The following is a 23,973-nucleotide window of genomic DNA, read 5'->3' on the forward strand; positions in this document are numbered from 1 at the left end:
AAAATCTCTGGAAAAATAATTATCAGTTTTTAAAAAAATCTATTTCAACTATAATTAGTGAATTAAAATCTTAAGATACCAAATTAAAGAAAATGTACACAGTCCTATAAATTAAAAATGCGTTATAAATAAACAGTTGAAATTTAAAAAAAATTCAGCAATCAAAACAAGATGGCCGCCAGCAAAACAATAGTGATTACGTTGGATACTAAATGTCTTCAAATATTGATAACTACAAAAAATGAATGCGATATTCTTTCTCGGTGTATCCGAAAATTTATAAAAGTCGACAAATTAAAGGTGAATGCTGAGGGGTCGGTAATGTAAAAAACATGTCATATTTTTTTTTTTCATTTTTTTAATGTCTTGATTAAACTGTACAAGTACCTTGGTTTTTTTGTAAATTAATTTCCTACATCATAAACGCAAATGGCGCTGATTTTCTCAAAAGTGGGGATCGCGGGAGGTGTAATAGTTTACTTAAATTAATGTAGTTTTGTTGCAATAAAACAGAAAATGTTTATTTAATTAGAATATTTTTGAATGTTCACATAAAAGTTCTTTTATTTTTCTCTTAAAGTTGCATATTTAATTTGATATATATATATATTTTTTAAATAATATTTAAAATTTATTTTGTATGTTTACCAATGTTTTTCCTTTGACTTTGAAATAAAACTTTTGTAAAATATTGTTCAGAAAAAGCAATTACATTATTCAATTTATTTTATAATGTTACTATTCATTAAAAAGTTTAGCTAAAACAATTCTTTGTTAATAATTAAATAGAATTCAAATTTGAAAGAAAATGACTGTTTACTAATGAAAGTTAATAAACTTAATTTTATTTTTTCGCCATTTTGTCCACCCATACTTTTTCAAATGAAACGTTAATAGAAATTATGCCATTAATGTTTTTTTTTTGTTAGTGACCTGGGATCTCAATTTTTTTCAATATATTTTTAATTTCAAGATTATGAAAAAAATTCTTACGCTGATGTTTATTCGTTCATGCCTACAAGTGAAACATTATATTTTATTTAGAATTTTCCCGAAACTTATTATTGAAATCATATGATGATGTGTTGGATAACGGAAGTTCAGAACGGGGATACATGACATAAGGGGCTTTGAAACGGCACCAAGCCGTTAAATGTTGTATACTGGGAGGTGTAGATAACGAGCGTATATGTGTTTGTCTTGTATATAAATATGGTTGTATATATATATATATATATATATATATATGTATATATATATGTATATATATATATATATATATATATATATATATATGTATAGCAGTTGTGTTTCTAGAATGAGTCTCTTATGAGTGTTAACGTTCTGATATGTAATTCGTCTACTGTATTCTCTATTAGGTGTTGATGTTTGTATACATAAATTAACAGTTTATAGATATCGTCGGTTGGGACACCAGCAAAAACATACCTCAATACTTTCTTCAATCCATCCTGAAGTTAAAGGCCCTTCTCTACGAAAGTGAAAACGCTCAGACGTAAATTATATTTGGATATAATCATTTATTTTTTGCTGGGTCCTTTTTCAGAGTTGGCACGCTTTGTATAAAATTATATTTTTCTTAGTCGCCCCCTCCTGACTTCCATGGGCGGCCCCGTGATAAAACCCCACCCGTCTCTAACGCGTTGCGGATCGAAATTGATTTCCCACGTAACTACTTTTCAAAATCTATAGTTTTATTACGTCATCACTACATATATCCTAAAAATCCTTGCTGGGTTTTGTCACGTATATTTGCTTATATTATGGTTAGCTTAAATTCTATCTGTCAAATTAGTATCAAGTTAACATTCCTGACAACTAATCAATGAAAACATTCAAAAAAATATTTTTATCTAACAATTATACTTTTACCAATCATAATAATCCCCTATTATAATTTCATCATAATAATCGCCCATTTTAATAGTTTCCGGTGTTTTCCTGCAGACTAACATAAAAATTCGATAAACAACGTATAAATCAATAATAATAACGTTAGTTCAAGAAATTAATATTTTTGAGTTATATTGATTTAATTAACGCGTGTTTTAGAGGCTTTTTTGTAATGTTCCTGAAATATTTCTTTAAATTTTAATTGTTAATATTTACAACGTTTTCTTTCATAACAGAGAATACACACGTGAGCAAAAAAATAAAAAAAAAATAAAAAAAATGGACCAAACAAATTTTATACATTTTATTGCACTAAAAGCTATATTGAATAAAAAAAAACAATTGAACAAGGAAACTTAAACGAGACTAATAACACAGAACAAGACGTTTACTTTAATAAATGTTTAGGATGGAATCGTATTCCCTTTTGATTGCTTTAAAAGATCAATCCTTTTAGACATGCTCTCAACCAAAGTGGAACACTGTGAAGAGGAGATGCTATTCCATTTGCTTTGCATAGCTTCCAACAGTTTGTCATTGTTCGAAAAAGTTCTTCCATCCAATGCACGAGATATTATGAACCAAATATTCTCGCTTGGATTTAAATCGGGGCTTTGACCTGGCCAAAATATCACATCAATGGAATCATCAGAAAATCATTTTTTGTGACTTTAGCAGTATGTGCAAGGGCATTATCATGTTTAAATATTCTGGGATATTTTCAACTTCTGGATACTTAGTAACAGTCCTGTTTCTAATATTCGAATGTAGTCCTTTGCATTGATTGACTTCTCACATCTAATAAGTTCTCCAACTCTTGCTGCAGTAAAAATTTCCCATACCATCCATTCCTGTGTTTAACTGTCGATTTTATGCAAGTTGGTGAGAATAATTCTCCAGTTCTTCTATTGCACCATTTGGAAGCATCGGGAGCATCACTAACAAGACAAAATCTTGATTCATATTACCAGAAAACATTCCTGAATCAGTCCGTATATTTCTTACCATAACCCGAGAAAAATCTCTTTCCGTCATTGATATTTTTCTTAGATAAAAATGGTTTCTTTGCACACCTTTTAGAGGCAAAACCCATTTCTTTCATTCGTCTAGATATTGTATGTCTAGAAAGAGAATTTCCAGAGAATTTCCAGCCCCTGTTTTGAATTCTTTGCTATAATCAGCATAAGTTTTCTTTCGATCTTTCAAAACAGTTAATTTAAGCCTGTGGTCGTCCTTCAAAGTGGATGCTCTAGGGCGACCATATCCAGATTTCCCTTTTACCAAGCGTTCAACTTCGAACCTTTGACCAATTCGCTTCACTAGAGAAAGAGATATTTTTTTACATTTTCTTTTCTTAAAATATCAAAAATTTGCTTGTAAGTTATTTTGGACTGCCTTAATCCTGCAATTCGGATTTTATATCCTTGCCAAGATGTGATCTTACCATTTTTAGGATTAATTTTTCTACTTCTTATTATATGCTATTATAATAATGATCTGCAAAATAGAAATTTTCAACGAAAATTCACAAAAATTCATGGAAAAATATTGAAAAATCGATTTCTTCCTTCTTTCACGTTGGCCCATTTTTTTCATGAATGTATAACAATAAATTCATGTGTTTTTAGTACTTAAAACTGTAACTTTAATAAAAATGAAATAATGCATTTTCACAAAATTAAAAAAATAATGGGTTTATTGTATTCTATTAATGAATAAATACTGAAAAATCCATTAAAATTGGTTGATTTTAAAAATTTTAATGAATTTTAAGTGAAGGAAGCAACCAAAATGTTTATAGATTTTGGGGATCAGCCATTCATTTTGCACGTACCTAGAACTAAGATCAAGAACAACTAACCCTATTTCTGTTTAAGGAGGAGTTATCTCCTCCCTTTTGCCTCTATTATGTGAGTTCTTGTGTGGAGACGGGAAAATGGAACGAGGCAGACATTGGCAGACATCAATGAAAAGATGTTTTTGAATCCGTGAATGAAGATAGAGATATATTGCTTTTGTCTTTGATAGTTGTGATATAAAAACTCAAATATAATCGGACTAAGACCGATAGATGTAAGTTGCACCATTCTATGTGTTGCCTGCTTGTAAATAAAATATCTAAATCAAGTCAACTGTAAATATCCTCATTTCTTCCATTACTTTCTGTAATTCATGTGCTACACACACACACACACACACACACACACACACACACACACACACACACACACGTTTGTCTTTGCGCATAATCTTCTGCAACACATTATTAGTTATGGTATGCCAACACCTACGTTCATAACAGTTGTCATTAAAAATACTGAGACGTTGACTTGGTACAGACATTTTTTTAAGTATCCGGGTTAAGATCAAGATGTAACAACTGTTCTGTCTTCATTCAGAGGAGAACTCCTTCTGGATGGATATCTCTTTTAACACACTCCAAATAAACTGAAAGCTGGAGAATATTTATTAATTTATGTCTAAATCTATTGTTAAAATTTCAGAAAACTTAGAAGTATCCGGCTTTTTCAATAAAGGCTTCCATCTTCTTCGCATAAAACTAAATTAAATTAAATATAACCCACATAACAAACCATTACATCTATTGCTATGACCAAAAGTTTTGCAATACCATGAAAAATCAGAATGCCGAACCACAATTATTTTTTCTCGAGAATATTAACATGATAATTAAAACTATTGTCAATAAAAAAAAATAAAAAAAATACATTAAAATTTTTATAAATCGAATACTTAATGTGCGTTCCTTTATTCTTCATTGCGATTTGTATTTGTCTTCGCACTGATTCAATTAATACTTCTAATATATAATTGATGGGTGCTTTTTCAGGGCATTCAAATCACCTACCATCTACCATCTATTATCGTCAGAGCTGCAGAAGCATTGTTTCAAAATTCATACTGATCAGTTACATACGAGAGTCTTTTCAAAAGTAAAGCCTCTTTTCTTTACATTAAAAGTTGAAGAGCTACAGAAACGTGAGTAGCACAATTAAAACGAACGGCCTTTTGTGCTCCAGAGTTTATTTTTCCACATAGTCACTCTCATCCTCAATGCATTTTTTCCAGCGATGTCATACGCGCTTTGTCATACGAGGGTCGTTCCAAAAGTAAAGCCTCCTATTTTTAACTAAAAAGTTGAAGAGCTACAAAGACGAAAATTATACCATTAAAACGAGCGATTTGTTATGAGTCAGAATTTATTTTTCTACATAATCACCACCATTCTCAATGCATTTTGCCAGGAATTTAATGACCCATGTCTACTTCTGACGCACGCCCATGACAAGCGTTACTTTCTCCCACTGTCAATATCTGCAACAGAGAGATGAAACTTTCAGGTAATTAATGTATAAGTTCATTAATCATAACGATGCAACTTGCAATCCCCTCTGACCCATTCCGGCGGAATAAAAAACAGGAGGCATTACTTTTGGAACGACCCTCGTAGAAACATATGAGCACATACCTAACTTTGTATACATAGATATTGTTATAATCTATGAATGCTCTTGTGTAAAGGGAATCTTTGTGCGGATGGCGATAGAAAAGGCATAATTTCTCCCGTGAACAATGCGTATCGATTTCAAATAACAAAATATAATAAAAGTGCGCGACAGACGTGACAACTAGAGAATGATGTTATATCAGGCAAATAAATGAACATGTTCGTTTTCAAATATTACATGATTAAGTATTTCGTTATGCGATAGTCATGATTGTTACATGACAGTATGGAATGTCGCTAGCCATCTTGAATCATTAAGGGTCAACTTGAAGCTTATTATAATAATGATCCATACAGCCCTGTTTGGAAGGCAGTAAAACTATTTTACTCCTGGTACTGATGCTCGCATGATTGGAATCTGTAGTTACTATTGCTGTCAGATATTACTGCAGGCAGGGCTGTTGCTGATAGTGTTGTCGTAGTCGCTGTTGGCTACTGCTATTGTCGATCGCCATGTTTACTGATGGCTATTGTTGTTGATGCTCTTCATCGTTATTATGTTATCGCTTGTGTTAAAAACCTGTTATTTTATTATATTATTCAATCTGCTGCTTTTAATAGTGATGCCTTGATTTCACCTGGTTGTTCAGCGGTTAGAAAGATGCTCAAAGGGAGATAATATTACGCATATCTTCGTTTTATACAACGGGTTTGTTATTAGAATTACCGACATGTATCAATTGTTGTTATCTGCGAAAGACACCACCTGCACCAACACTCCACTACTTTCAATTTCCTTGTATTTACCTACTCCCAGTTAGAGACTGGCCGGTTTGTTTTTAACTTTAAACATGACAGAAAACAGTATACTATTAAAAGAACTTGAATGCCTACTAGACACTGTCCTCGAGTGTCTAAGGTCTCTCTGTGCAGGGGTTTGCCAGAACAATCTGGCATGAGGATACTTTTTCCATAGAAGTAAACCCTGACCAATTATTCAAAATCACATAGTATTCGCAGCCCAAATAAGATCTCCTCACTACGACTACTCCACAGCTTTTCCGAGGAATGGTGCACCTTCTCCAAGTGATATTACCTCAAGTAATAGCACGAAGCTGGATACTCCACCAGACTAGATAAATTATTGTCCTGGAATCCAGTAAGACCAAGAGACCAAACCGAAAGATATACTACAACATATGAAAATGGTTAATTGGGGAGAGGAAAATTATGTTCTCAATTTCTTTACTAACTCAGTGCTTGAGAGATAAAGAACTTTAATGGAACATTCGAATATCTATGTATCTCATATAGACTTCAAGAGTTAAAAAGAATGGGGAAGGTCTTACTAAAATACCCTAGATTTTATTTTGTATCTTAGTTTTTCCTTTAGTTTTTTTCTATTCCACTTTCTATTATTTTTTTCACGAAATTATAAAACTTTTGTTAAAAACTAATTTCAAACCAAATAATCCTAAATGTTCTAATCTTGGATGCTAATCTCCAAACATTTCGGCTGATGTAACCTCTGACCTTCTTCAGGTGTATCTTGTTGAACTCGGGAATCTGTACATCTGTTCTACTCTTAACCAGAGACATTTTTCCATCCATCAATACAATGTTCTCATCATTCATTCATTTTGTAAAATTTGTTTTTTTTTCAAATAAAGTTTTCAATGTGTAGTATCTGTTCTGTCCTCAATCATTGCATTTTTATAAATATAAACGATTACATCAAAAGTGTCAACGTAAGTAAGAAAAAGAATATACGAAAAATATCTTGATCTGATACGAAATGAAAGTGATAATATTTACATAATCTGTGACCAGTCGCAGCTGTCATCAAACCGATAAAGATAATGCCACTTTATGAGAACAGAATTCATCAGCCAACCCGTTAAACTGCTGGATCGTTTGGCAATCAGTAACTTTCGCTGTTGCCAACTAAGATTTTCAAAACCCATAAAAAGTGCTCTAGAAAATCACTAGATTTTAACTTTTCGTATCCTACACGAAAACATTATCATTATACTCAACATTTAGTGTTTTCTATAGATGATTTTTAGTTGATGCTATTTAAATTCTTATTTGTCATTTTAATGTTATTAGTATTTAATTTTAATGTTAGAAAACAACCAAACAAGGAACGGAATGCACGAACAAGTTGTATGTTTTTACTAATCGAAAAAATTATTAAGATCGTGGAGGTTTACGGTTTAAAAAGTCGAGGGAATCGGTGGGATATGTTAAAATATTAAAATTATTATTAAAATGTATAACTACTACCGTTCTGCATATACATATATATATATATATATATATATATATATATATATATATATATATATATATATATATATATATATATATATATATATATATACAAACAATAACAAAAATTACCCGCGCTTCACAGGGGATGGAGGAGGGTGGTCTGATTCAAATTGACAAAGAAGTTGACCGGCGCCATGGTGGCGACCCGCGGAATGGTGACGAACTCCAACTTGGTGTGCACCATCCATTGGTGTGGGGATTTATAGAGAGCCGCACCAAGTATGACCTTAACCTTTGACTCTGACCTTGAAAAATGGTATGTACCATCCCTAGGTCGAAGACCATCATAATATCAGATTTGATCATAGGGGAGTATGTATACATAAGCTGTGATCTTGTCCTTTGACCTTTACCTTCGTGCCAGGTTTGGTTATGATCGGTCCAGTGGTATGGACTGTAGGAAAGTTTTACACACACACACACACACACACACACACACACACACACACACACACGCACACACACACACACACACACACACACACACACACACACACACACCACGCGCGCGAACGCTACTTACTTATATATATATAACTTATATATATTATAAAAAATTATATATATATATATAATTTTTTATAATTTTTATTTTCTTTATGTAAATATAAACATATCTTGCTACGATGTGCAGACCATGTGAGTTATTATTGGTCTCATTAAGCAAGAAAAATTGAAAAAAATTGAAAAAGAATAGATAGAATTGCTGAAATAAAAAAAAATTAATAAAGCTGAATCGGGTTCTCAAAAACAGTATAGTATTTTATTTAGATAAGACTACTTAACTAAAAGGATCATAAGTGATTTTAGTAGAATTTTGGAAATTTTGGAAAACCCCTTGAAAACGATCTAGATTAGGGTCTCCTCCTTTTAAATAAAAAATTAAAGAACAATATATATATATATATATATAAATTAAAAAACAATATAAATAAATATATATATATATATATGTATGTGTGTGTGTATAAATATGTGTATATATATGTATATATATGTATTGTGTTTGTGTGTGTGTATAAATATGTGTATATATATGTATGTATAAACAAACTATAAAGTTAAAATAAATACTATCTGGCAAATGCCTTAAGTAAATGTATAAATTCATTAAGATACAAAAAATAATAAATAAGTAAATTCAATTAGAATGTAACTAAAAAGTATATAAAAATGAAGTTTAATTCGGCCCGTAAAAAAAGTAGATTTAATCTTAAAATTTTTCGTAAGATTCTACGCATAAAAAATTGAATGAGTTCCCCGAATTGCGAGACACACAGATCGACCTGGTGAACTGCTCCTAATTGATAAATACATCCCACCTTCACCATCTACCTAATTCAAATTGTTTGAAATATTGTTTGAAATATTGTTTGAAATATTGTTCCATACCCCTTCTCATTTATATTCATTTGTATACCTTCCCTTTTCTTCTTCTTCTTCTTCTTCTTCTTCTTCTTCTTCTTCTTCTTCTTCTTCTTCTTCTTCTTCTTCTTCTTCTTCTCTCTCTAACTGTCTACACAAACCCCATTCCTTCTAAAACTTTCCTCTTTCACTCTCTTTCTCTAACTCCCTTTAATCTATACATCAGCCCCAACAACATATTTTTGTACCCCTCTCCTTTTCTTAACATAAAACACCCGTAAAAGTTATACTTTTGACTTCATACCATAAGATCTTTAAACCATGCTACCATAAGATCTTTAAACCATGCTACACGTTAGACATGACAAAATATTTCCTCTTCTAAAATTATAAAAAGTTAAAAAAATTTTTTTAAATTTTCAATTTTTTTTCTTGCCTAATGAGATCAATAATGATCGAAACGATCTGCACATGCTCACTAGATATAACTATATTTGTATAAAGAAAATAGAATTATAAATTTGCTCTCTTTGATTGAACACTATCAACGACCCTTGTTGGAATTCAATGATTCTAATCTTTTGATTTGAATATATATATATATATATATATATATATATATATATATATATATATATATATATATATATATATATATATAAATGCAACTTCATCTGTGTGTATGTGTGAGAGTTCGTTCCTTATAGACTTCGAAACGGCTGAACAGATTTTCTTTAAAATTTGCAGAACCTTTTTGTATAAGTCTGGGAGTGACCTTAGTTAAGTTTTGTCTCAAAATACCTCCGATAATTACCGATAATCGATAATCGAATTATATTAATTTATCTATCATCGGTAAAGCCATTTTTCGATGTAGTCGCTTAACAATAATGATAGAACAACGGGCGGTGAAAATACTACCGCGGGTAAGTTGATAGCATGTTTTTTTTCGCTTTTGTTTTTGTTTTTGTTGCATGACGTGGTCGATCTGAAGGTTTAAACTCCACACGCAAATTTCTTAATTTTTTTTTTATTACTTGCAAAGAATTTTAAAAGACTTGAAAATTTATGGTGTTTTTTTTGCATAACGTAGTTTGTAGGTTCAAACCCCGCACGTAGGTTCTCTAGAATGCAATGTGGAATAACATATATTTTGGGCGAAGTTACTGCATAGATGGCACGTGAAGCTTCCTCCCAGGCGATTTCACGGATTTCGATAACAATAAAAATATAGAAGTGTGAGATATTCGTTGATCATCATTCAATCCTAGGAAACGTCGGGTCTCCCTGCTAGTATATATGGGTGCATATCTGTGTGCAGTGTGTTTAAAGAAGGTTTGAGTAAATTACGAACGAATAAAATACAATCTAATGATACTAAATTCAACATATCGAAGACTTAGCATAAGCAGATTTATCTGTTGTTTACCTCCCTGTTGATCGGACAATTCCAATATTTTTCCCGATTCCTATGCAACTACTGATTCTATACTAAATTACCGATTTCGATTCTTTATAAATCTCCAAATATTTAGCTATAAAGTAAAAACCCGTGTTAAATGTGCATGTATTTTTTTAAACATAAAAACGCATTTAATGGATTTATAGATTTTTGTTTTACTGGTAATTTAAAATCAGTAAATATTTATTACTTTATTATTCCGACCACCAGCTGAAGATTTTGTTTTAAACAAAACAAAACAAAAAATGAAGCTAATTTAAGGAATCGTTTTCGGCATCGGAAAGTAAGCACACATTTTTCAGATTCCGATACCTCCAAAAGTTCCGATTTTTCCGATTCAGATTAATCGTCCCAACATTAATATATATATATTAGCTAGACGGGTGTTTTTCGTGAAAGATTAGCGAGGGGGACCAGAGATTGGAGTTCAGACGAGCACCTGCCATGAAAATAACGATAAAACAAGGATAGGCTCGCAACGTCTCTTCTGTGGGAGAGAGGTTGCAGGGTAGAGAAAAGGGCATCCCCCACTAAGCCACGAAGTCTATTTTGTACTCTGTTAAGGCAGGATAAGCTGTTTTTAGCAGCTCCTGCCCAGATATGGCAACAGTATTCCATCCTTGGACGTACTTGGCATATATATATATATATATATATATATATATATATATATATATATATGAATTTTTTCTTGCTCTGCTATTGATATAAAAAACTACTTTTCCTATTTAAAAATTATTAAAATGAACTTTTTAATATACTCAGTCATAGACATGCGACCGACTACAATGCCGGGCGATCTGTTAGTAAATATCTATAAAAGTGACTTTGTGTGTGCGAAACATATCTACCAAACTCCTTCCTGAAAATTTGGTTTACAGACTTGAAACTTGATACATAGTGTATTTGGACCTTGGGAACATTTTAGATTTGATTTTTATTCTGTAGAAATAGTTACTAACGGTTCAAAATAAAATTGAAAAAAGAAAACAGTTGGCCTTGGCAAGAATAACTGACTCTTCTAAGCACGCCTACGTATACATTATTAACTTGAACTCGCTTAGTTTTTAACCTTTTTTTTTTTATTCATCTGGCGATAGTTATGACTGTAATGATGAAAGCTGAAATCTAGAATCAGATGATCAGGTCTTTATATACTTTAGACCAGTCTTTCAACACTGTGTTAGTTAATTATATTTTATCCATCGTTCTTCCTTTGAATCAGAACTTTACCCTAATCGACTATGTCTGAGATACTAACGTCCATGTTTTTGGTGACTTTAATGTCCACCGTAGTAATTGGCTGGCTTTCTCAGTTACACCGATGCAGTTGGACGCTGCACTCATAGTTTCTCTATAGCTCATTCCCTTACACAAAAACTCATGTTCTCGACCTCCCGCCTAGATCGTGAAGATCAGCAATCTTCATTTCTAATCACAGTATCCGAGGAGTGTGTGACAACTGCTCATTGTCTATTCAGAAACGCCGACCACCTTGTGCTATCAATAGATATCACTCTTAAATCCCAACACTAAGTTGAGAAGCCGTTGTTCAAAACGACAAGGTACTACAAAAAAGCTGATTGTGAAGTTATCAGAGAGATACACGAGATATGCGACATGGACCAATATCTTTTCTCTTCTTGCTGAACAGTGTGCCAATGAGACAACAAAATGGTGCAAAGAAGGCAATGAAGCACATGTTCCCACACGGAAGTGTTATAGTAAACCCCACTCTCTCCAATGGTTCACTTTAAATTGTACTGTTGCCATTGCACAAAGGGAGTATGCATTTCACCGGTTCGTCCGTCATAAGTCAAGTACAAATAGACAGACATATAGATGCTAGAAATCTTTGTAATAATGAAATAGCCACAGTCAAAAGAAGACGTGTCAAAATATCCAGAAATCGCGTAGAGTAGCAGAAGAGAACCCATAGTTTTTGGAAAAATTATAACAATGTAGTGAATAAAGGAAAACAAGTAATTCCTCCATTATCCAACAATCAGAAGGTTGCATGCACGGCAACTGAGAAGACGAAACTGCTTGGCCAGCGGTTCATTTCCAACTCAACCTTAGACCCAACAAGCAACTCCTCCTAAATTTTCTTATGCAGACTGAAACGACACTTGATTTAATAATCACCTCTTCTCACGTTCGCGATATCATAAAAAAAACTTAGACAATTCCAGACATGTGGGCCTATCTCATCCCTGCTATACTAATTAAGAAATGCTCAGCTGAGCTAGCCTCGGTATTTCCCAATGTTTACAACAAATGCCATGCTGAATTTTGATTCCCTAATAGCCAGAAAATTGTCTCTGTGGTACCAGTGTACAAGAATTATGGTGAAAGAACTGACCCACTCAGTTATTTCCCTATCGGTCTCTTCCCCCCCACCTCTTTGCTAAAATCTTTGAGTAATTAATCAATCAAGCATTAGTCAACCACCTCGTAAAAACTAATCTTCTCTCTGGTCGATAATATGGATTAAGAAAATATCCTTCTACTGCAGATATTTTAACGGTCATACCTGAGTGCATTGGATGAGGCAGAGAAAGATAAGGCTAAAGCTCTTGATATATCCACAGCCTTTGACAAAGTCTGGCATGAAAGAAACATATATATAAAGAGAAACGAAACATCCACAGAATTCGCGCATAAACCTGACGAATCCTAGAGTGGATAAAACGCCGAATATTCAGTGTAGCTTAATCGCCATGTATATTTTATAAATTACTATATATATATATATATATATATATATATATATATATATATATATATATATATATATATATATATAATATTAATATGTGATTAAATGACTTACTGACTAGATGGTTTTCTAACGAATGATAAAAAATATTTTTTTTATAGTTTTAAAGGTTAAAAACTTCAAAGACTCTCTCCATATATATATACACACATTTTTGCTAAAACCGTTCTATCCTAAATGCTACGCAATTATGCCCAATGTAGAAAATATGCATAAATAGAACTGGTCGTAATAGTTAAATGAAATCAATTATCTAATAAGAAACCATAAAAATGAATAATTAATTAACGAACGCTCGTTTTTCAAAGAATATGCAAATTGTTAACCTTTAGTTTCTCGCATATAAATGACTGTGTATATTAAAAATTTCGTTTTTTATAATTTCTAAATATAAAAAGTAGTTTTTACTATCAGTGTCAGAGCTAGAAAAAAAAAGCTCAACTTTATAGGTGTATAAAAGACAGATAAACCTTAGACTTGCGAAAACTAAAACCAAGGACAAATTTATTACCGAAAACACTTCTTTTTTAAAAACAAAATTCTGCGTGGCACTTTCATTTTAACAACCAGAAGCACATGTTAATTCTACGTTTTTCCCCTCTCTTTTAGGGCGTGATAGTTTTCTGATGACTTTTGCGCTTCTTTACCTTGATATTTAAATTTTAACACGGTGTATTTAATTGAAGAGGTAAGCCTTTTGTTTCCCATATGTGTAGCAACATTTTGAATTGGACTTGAATGGATGTAAGATCTTTTTAATCGTTGATTTTGACGCGAAATTTAAGATTTCATTTGTGTTGCTGTTCAAGTTCATGCTTTGTACTTCTATACAAATCTACTGAATATTTCAGATGTATGAATTTTCGGGCTGAGCATGCTGATTGGTCCAAGTATAAACTTTTTGCGCATATGAATTGTCATAATAGCTTTAGCTGTAAAGGTAAATACATCTAACTTTGAAATTACAAGGTATTTCAAAAAAGGTAAAACTGTACTCACACTTCGAATCAGGACAGGACCCTTTATTTACGAACATAGGGTAAAATAGAATAGTTTCGAAATCAGAAAACAAATGTAATTGAGAAACTTGTCTTCGTAAATGTTTGAACAACGCTGATAACCGCTAATATGTGAGTGCATCTTTTGAAACCCCTGTATATATAAAGTACCGGCGGTTAAAATCTACCATTAAAGAACTTGAAAAAATACAAGAAAAAAAAAATCAAATCGACAAAGATAAGGGAATTCAACAACACAACAAGTTTTATTCAATGTAACTGGGGTTATTAAAATTTAATTATCACTTTATACATTTACAAAAAAATCGTACAATATTGGCATGAGATCAATACAATACTTACAACAAGAAATGGTTCTTATATATATATATATATATATATATATATAATAAATTCCACAGCCAAACAACGCCGCAGCTCACAAGAGCCATGACAGTCAACGAACCGGAAGTCCAAGACTCGAGTTTCGCCCTCATTTGGGCTCATCAGCTAGACACATCCGAACTCAGGATTCGAAACCCGGGTTGTCATGGCTCTTGTGAGCTGCGCCGTTGTTTGGCTGTGGAATTTATTATACAATCTCTCACATTCTGAAAATCATATATATATATATATATATATATATATATATATATATATATATATATATATATATATATATATATATGAGAACCAAATATATATATATATATATATATATATATATATATATATATTATAAAAAATAAATAAGAAAAACAAGTTAACTCACTGTTATTAAATCGAACCAGTTTGGACATTTTATTAAGAAATATGGTATATATATATATATATATATATATATATATATATATATATATATATATATATATATATGTGTGTGTGTGTGTGTGTGTGTGTGTGTATATGTGTGTATATGTGTGTAAAACTATACAGCAATTTCAATATAATATATGAAACACCCCTAGGGGTCCCTTTCACAAACAAACTCATCGGGAGTTATTCATTGGATATCAACAAATGCAAAAAAGACGAATTAAATTGTCAAGTAAGAGAGATATACGAAAAAAGGGGGTAAAAGGCGAATGAGAATTCGTGATATATATATATATATATATATATATATATATATATATATATGTACAATTGAGATGGAGGGGTATGAGAACTATTAATATATATCTCCAAGCAAGGCTAATAATTTAAAAAATTCTTTTTGTCGGGTAAGCAACGGCTGGCGTGAATGAATTAGTATATAGAGCCCTTAGAATTTGTTTTTCCAACAAACTCGAACACGAATTGAACATTGTCAAAAAAAATTACATTCGTAATGGTTATCCGGGGAAAGTTGCTTAATTATATCATTACTAATTAAGTGGGAAATGCAAGTCTTCTATAGCCCTAGGTCCGTCCAAGTGGCCTGTTTATTTAAAACTAGCGGGGGTTCCCGGCGTTGCCAGGGTGTTTGTTTTTTGAGGGCGGGGAAGTGGTACTAGGCAGGTAGGTTGGAACCCGCGACGCGAAGGCAGAAAAGAAAGTGAAAGAAAACGTGACATCTTACTGCTACGCTACGAAGCCATAGGAAGTAAAAAGCGTTCAAATTTAGCGATGTCAATCAAAAAGTTGACTTGTTAAGTGAATGAGTTCATTCAGGTGCAGAAATGAACGTTGGCTGCAGGCCAGTTCAGCTTTCCGCTTCATTTAATTGTTTCCCTACGATGTTGGTGAAACCAAGCTCCTTTGAAAAAGGGGAAACTCTCAAATGAATAGCAATTGTCTGATATGAAGGATTTTCCATCATTGATCAAAGCTAATTGTTTTCAAGACGCCCCGGCATGAAAGGCCGCTAACGGCTTTGCTTCGATGAGTTTCGCTTTATTTATACAAAAAAGACCAACAAACACGCGAAAGGATGGAATAGAGGGAATTTTATAAAAGTCAATCAAAATAAATGTAGAGACGACGTCCGTTCGCAAATCGTAGATATTATAATCTAGGGAGTACATAAAAAGTTGTAAAAAATAGTAACCTTCTCGAGAATCCCACCCCAAAAAAAGCCTTTCTTAGACATAAAAACGCGTGCGGCCGTTTTGCTTTTTATATCTGCAGACTACCTTGGATTGGTGTTGCTGGTCAGTGTTTGGGCAGACGTATTATTAAGTCTGTAACAAATTGTTTCCCGTCTGTCTTATTACTATTGGTTTTCAGTGTAAGATCTGCATTCACACTGGTCACGAAGGACGGTTTGCCCAACATCACGCAAAGTAATGTTATTTATTAATTTAATTGCCAGTGCACTGCTGATTATGTGGGTCGAACCTTCTTGAACTTGCAGATACGCATCAACCACCATATACCGGCAGAAATTAGATTAGGCAAGCCACGTTGTTTTCGCCCTTCTTCTGCTTTGGAATTTGCCATTGGCCAACACCTAATTGAAAATCCAGCTTGTGCCAATGCCTATAAAATGGATTATTTCAGAATATTGTACCGGGCTGACTCAAAATCACTTTAAGATTTTAGAGTCAGTCTCAATTCTTTCACGCCAGCCGTTGCTTTGCTGAGAAAAAAAATCGTTTAATCATTGTTAGGAGATATATCTTAATCGTTCTCATACCCTCTCTATCACACTTATACACACACACACACACACACACACACACACACACACACACACACACACACACACACACACATAATTCACACGAATTTCCATTCGCCTTCTCTACCCTTTTTTTCATATATCTTCGAGTATTTACTCTTGCTTGACAATTTAATTCGTCTTTTTGCATCTATTAATATCAACGATTAACTCCTGATGAGTTTGTTAGTGAAAGGGACCCCTAAGGTTTTCGTATATTATTCTCAAAGCGCAATATATATATATATATATATATATATATATATATATATATATATATATATATATAATTTCTACTACTAACGAGTACTAAGATATTATCACATTGACTACTGTACACTCAATAACCCTTATCCTCGAGTGGCCTCCGGACCTTGATAAGTTGTGAAAAAATATATTTTGTTAAATATACAGTTTAATTTTGTATTTTCTTTTTGTTTCCAATTGGAGAATTGGAAATTTTTGGAAAACTCCTGTAGACTTTTTCAACGAATTTTGAAATTATAAAAATCGGGAGAGACATGCCGGTTTCTTTTTCAAAATGTGTGCAACAATAATGCTGCATTTGTTTTAAAATTGATTTCATAATGTTCTATCGTCTAAAGAGCTGAGTTTATTTCAATGTATTAGTAAATGCATTAATACTATTAAAAGAAAACAGTGCTCATGGTACTGTAGATATATAATAAGCCCAATAGATATAGATATCCTAGAGTTTTTTTTTTAATATTGAGTAAAACGATTCATAGTTTTGAATTAAAAATCAGTTTCAAAAGGAAAAATACAAAGAAAATCAACTAGATTGTATGATCGTTTTAGAAATGATGTTCATTTTATTTAAATTGAAAATAAATATTGCACAATAATTTTGACAATATTTTTGTCCTTTAAAAACAAATCTCCCTCATCAGCAAAAATAGTTGAGGGGAGCAGTTAAAGACACCAAAATAAGACTGGCATTTTAGTCTCGTGTGTAAGACAGATATTCCTTTTTTATCTGTATCATAAAATCTGTTTTAATTTGAGTCTATCTTGGCATGTTGTTATATTTTGTCTTCAAGAAGGAAAAAAGTTTTGTTAAATAATTGTCAATATTTATTGTAAATTTTAATCAGATGAACATCGTTTTTGAATGATCGTAGAATCTACTTAAATTTTTTTCCTTTTGAAACTGATTTATAATTCCAAACTATGAACCGTTTTACTCTCTCTCTCTCTCTCTCTCTCTCTCTCTCTCTCTCTATATATATATATATATATATATATATATATATATATATATATATATATATATATATATATATATATATCTGAAGGTCGTTTCAAAACTAAAGCATTATATTTCTTAACAAAAGAAAAAGTTGAAGAGCTACGAAAGCGGGAGTGATACCATTAAAATGAACGACCTTCTATGCTCCAGAATTTATTTTTCTAAATAGTCACTACCATTCTTAATGCACTTAAGCCAGGAATTCGATGATGTATCTCTGCTTCTGACGCACGTCTATGAAGGACGTTGATTTCTTAGAGTCCCACACCGTCAATATCTGCAAAAGAGGGAGAGAGGGAGAAATGACAATTTCACGTTATGAATGCATATATTCACTGATCATGACAATAAAATTAGCAATCTCCTCTAATCCATTCCGGCGACTAAAAAGTAGTAGTCATTACTTTTTGAACGCCCTTTAGCATAGAGCATTGCCGAAGTAAATACTGAAAATAGATACATGTAGATACATGCATTAATAATAATGATAATAATAATAATAATAATAATAATAATGATAATGATAATAATAATAATATATACATTCACGCACACAAGCTAACACACATAATTGAGGTATAGATTAATATAATTTAAATATATTTTAAACTATATATATATATATATATATATATATATATATATATATATATATATATATATATATATATATATATATATATATGAACTAGCCTGGGTGCCCGGCGTTGCCCGGGTGATTGGAGGTGTGTGTTGAGCAAAAAAAAAAGTGGTAGTAGGAAGGCAGGCAGGCTCGAACCCGTACCACGAAGGAGAAAAAGAACGTTAACTCTCCCCGCTAAAAAAAAAACAAAAAAACGTGACGTCTTTGCTATTGCGCTCATCTCCAAACCGGAAGTGACGTAGGTTTAAATTAATGCTAGACAATCGAAAAGAGGGGATGATTTTCGAAAATAGTGATAGTAGGAAGGCAGGCTCGAACCCGTATCGCAAATAAGGAAAAGAAAGGGAAAAGTGAAAAAAAAACAACCCCCCCCAAAAAAACGTGACGTGTTAGCTGTTGCACCCATCGCCAGACCGGAAGTTACGTAGGTGTAAATTAAGGTTAGACAATCGAAAAGAGGGGGTGACTTTCGAAAATATCAGCGAAAACAGTCACCCCTTCCTATAGAAAAGTGCCAAGTTGAGGGTGAAGAAATTAATGTTTTTGGGCAATTTTTCGATATTTGTCGTCCGCAGGGGCGAGCTTCAAAACGATACCAATCTCGTCAAAATACGCCCCCTTTATCGAAAGTTTTAGGCATACATACATACATACATACATACATACATACATACATAACGGCTTCCTTTAGTCTTGACAGACTATGAATACCCACTGTAAGTCTGCCTGTGCGTTAAATTTTTGTGGCAAGAGTTGCACAATTTTCAACCACACCTCTCCTGAGTCGACATTGTGGAATACCAGTGGCAAGTGGGGGGCCAGGACGACTGGAAACAATACCGAGATAAGCGGAGAGCACACACAGCGCCTATAATTTCCAAATGGTCGCCCATCTGGTACTAGCCGGCTCAACGTTGCTTAACTTCGGTGATCTGACGAGAACCGGTGTGTCAACGTGATTATGCCGTATAATACATACATACATACATACATTAAAAGAGACAGGTGAGATTTATATTATAGATTACATATTTGACTTTTATCTGTTTATTTTTCTATTGATTCCAATCAGATACGCTACTGATGATCGATGACACCGTAAAATTACAGTAAATTGTTAAGTTCATTATACTATCTTTTGTTATCGATGCACGTACATTTGATAAGATGTCGAGCTTTTTGTTTGATCAAGATACGCGGTCTTAATTTGGTCCTTCGATTAAGCCATAGACTCTCAACCTGGGGGCCATGGCCCCCAAGGGGGCCATGGCAATAATTTAGGGGGGCCATGGTGGAATTTTCTTTTTTAATTGATTAAGTTGACAATAAAATTTTGTTACCTACATAATATTGTTACGAATGTGTGTGTACGTGTGTATGTATGTATGTGTGTATGTATGTGGGAGAGAGGTGATCGAATTATCTCAGTGTGGCCTTGGATATCAGCACGTAAACATGTGGGTATAATTGATTCTGAACCATACTGTATACTGTTTTACTTATTTTGTTCGACAATTATAAATGCGGTCGCTGTTTTCGTGTGTGAAATATTTGTGCACTTCCTTTATTATTTTCTTATTTTTTGGTATCATTGTATTCATGCTCATTCCCTACTCAGGTATTCCTGCTTTTTTTTTTTAGTGCTAATATTGATGTGACTCGCTATTCTTCTCATAATTTCAATTGGGGCAGTGCTTGTCAAAGGAGGTGTGTTCTTGCTGTAGAAAGTACATTTCAGCTTGCTAGGTTGAGTGTGAATGTTTATCATCTTTACTCTCTCTGTGTATGTTTGTGTATGACTGTGTGTGTGCTTAATGTGTGAGTCCATGGATGTATTATGTATGTGGATATTTGTGTGTTTGTCATTTTATCACTTGTCCTATTTATCTGTCCTTCATTATCATTCTTTTGTCTTATCACTTAATGTTTGTTCTGATGGTCTGTCTTCTTTATTTTCCCTAGATTTGCGATGGCTACTAGTGTTACTAAGAAGCGGAAGTACAGTGAAGAGTACATTAGCTACGGATTTACATCAATTCTCGCTGATGGCATCGAGAAACCTCAGTGTGTACTGTGCTTCAAAGTGTTGGGGAACGATTCTATGAGGCCTAGTAAGTTGAAGCATCATTTGCAGACCATCCATCCACAGTATGCTGAAAAAGACCCCGATTTCTTCAGGCGCCATGAAAGTAGTTTCGGAAAACAGAAACTGGATGCAACTGGTGCTTTCCAACAACAGACCTCAAGTGTAGTTGAGGCATCATACGAGGTTGCCCTTGAAATAGCGAAGCAAAAGAAGCCCCACACAATTGGTGAAACCTTAATTAAGCCATGTACTTTAAAGATGGTCAAGCGTGTTCTTGGAGATGCAAATGAACGTAAAATTCAACAAATTTCCTTGTCAAACGACACAGTGAAGCGGAGAATTAATGAAATGTCAGATGACATAAAGGAAAAAGTGATACAGGAGATCAAATCGTCTCCAGCTGGTATGTTTGCAATACAACTGGATGAGTCAACGGATGTGAGTTCGTGTGCACAGCTACTCGTGTTTGTTAGGTATATTTTCTTGTGTGATATCAAGGAAGAATATCTGTTATGTACACAGCTTGAGACCACCACAACAGCTGAAGATGTGATGGAAAAGCTATCTTCTTTCTTCAAAGCTAACAGGATCCCATGGGAAAATTGTTGTGGAGTCTGTACAGACGGGGCTCCAGCGATGCTGGGATCAAAATCAGGGTTCCAGAAGCGTGTCAAGGAAGTAGCTCCGAATGCCAAGGGGGTTCATTGTATGATCCATCGTTTTGCACTGGCGTCGAAAACCCTCCCTGATGAACTTTGCAAGATCCTGGAGGCAGTGGTCAAATGCGTCAACTTTGTAAAAGCTGGAGCTCTGAACTCTCGGCTTTTCCAGAACCTCTGTAGAGACATGGATTCGGAGCATGAAGCTCTCCTCTTTTACTCCAAAGTGCGCTGGCTTTCCAAGGGCAATGTTGTGAATCGAGTGTTTGAACTTCGGGGGGAGCTAAAATTGTTCCTGGAAATGCAAGGGAAAGATGATCTGTTGAGTCACTTCAATGAGGTTTTGTGGGAGCCACGTCTTGCATATTTAGCAGATATATTTGAGCAGCTAAATAGGTTGAATCTGAAACTACAGGGCAAGGAAAGAAATGTATTTCACCTGATGGACTGTCTTCGTGGATTTCTTGCCAAGCTCCAGAATTGGCAAAGGAAAGTCGGTGCCGGGAATGTTGCCATGTTTGAAAACCTTTCAGCTGTCCTTGACGAGAATGAAGAAGATAGTCTGCTTGACCCATTACTTAAAACTGAAATCACCCAGCATCTGAGATCCTTGGAAAGTGAACTTAATATGTACTTCCCAGAATTCGAGGAGGAAGAAGGGAAGTTGGTAAGGAATCCATTCTCTGGAACTCGTGATATTACTACCATTCCCAGTGATGTTCAGGACGAGTTCCTTGATCTCAAACATGATTCTGCTGCCAAAGATCTCTATGAAGAAAAATCTCTGAATGTATTCTGGTGTTCGATGCATCAGTCATATCCAAAAGTCAGTGAGATTGCACTTCGACTACTCTTGCCTTTTTCAACTACCTATTTATGTGAGTCTGGTTTCTCCACCCTTCTACAAATCAAGAATAAGAGCCGCAACCGATTGGATGTGGACCCCGACATGAGATGTGCATTGTCAGTGACACAACCTCGGATTCGTCAACTGACTGAAAAGAAACAATATCAGCCTTCCCACTGATGTGTGATAAAGTATGCAGAGGTTAATTGAACTTTCTCCCATCCAAATCAAATTTGCTATTGTCTGCTAGTCTTTTGTAGTCTAGTGATGTAAGTTAAGCATATCACAGAAATCTATCAATATAAGATAATTATGACTGTAAACTTTGTAATAAAGCAAGGGTGTTCTCTTCATCAACATTTTATTTATTCTTTTTTTTCTGCGCCTTTTTTGGCAGGGTGGGATTTGGGAGAAAAATGAAGGGGAGCCACACGAATGTTGAGAATTCATGAAGGGGGGAATGGAGTGAAAAAGGTTGAGAACCACTGGATTAAGCGATATACTATGCTAGTATATATGACGAACGAATATGCCACTTTCAAAGGAGAAGGAGAGTGTAATACTTTGGAGGATGGAATCATGAGGAAGTATATCCCCCCTCCCCGTGGAGCCTGTTCATATGACAACAGAATAGATGCTATACTATTCCCAAAGGCAACAGAACAAACACTACTATAGCAAAAGAGACGGTAATCTTTTTGGAGAATGGTGTCATAACTACAGAACAACTACTACACCCACCAGCAAAAAGGAGGAGGTAATAATGAAAACTGCTGAAGTATTAAGGAAAACCCTTGAATGTGGAGATTCATACACAGGAAATACAGACACAGTGGACATGCAGAAAGTGCTACAGATGTAAGACACCAAAGCGCATCACATGGAGGCACAAAAACTGGATTTTTTTTGTGTGTCATCAAAAACTGACACCACACTAAAGCGAGGTGGGTCAAAGAGGATGGAAAGACCGAAGATATAAAGCACTAACCAGACTTCCGCTTGATGAGTGCAAAGAGGGCTGGGACCTTTTGGAGGCTTGTTGCCACCCAAATTCCAGTGAAGACCAATAGTCCCCACCAACGAGAAATAAATTGTAAGCGGCTATTATGATAACGCAAATCCATCTGCAATGGTTATCGACAGAGGTAGAGAGTACTAGAAATCTGGGGAGACTTGTTGCCACTCAGACTGCAGAGAATGCCACAAGTTGTTTACAAAGAGAAATCTTTGAATATCGCTTGAACAACAACAACAACAACAACAACAACAACAACAACAACAACAACAATAGCGACGACGACAACAACAACAACAACAACAACAACAACAACAACAACAACAACAACGGCAACAACAACAATAACAACAACAACAACAACAACAACGGCAACAACAACAATAACAACAACAACAGGAACAACAATAACAACAGGAACAACGATAACGACAACAGCAAAATAATAATAATAATAAAATAATAATAATAAAATAATAATAAAATAATAA

Source organism: Euprymna scolopes, chromosome 10 (genome assembly GCF_053919585.1).
Source record: "Euprymna scolopes isolate OS-2025 chromosome 10, ASM5391958v1, whole genome shotgun sequence".
Classification (NCBI taxonomy): Eukaryota; Metazoa; Mollusca; class Cephalopoda; order Sepiida; family Sepiolidae; genus Euprymna; species Euprymna scolopes.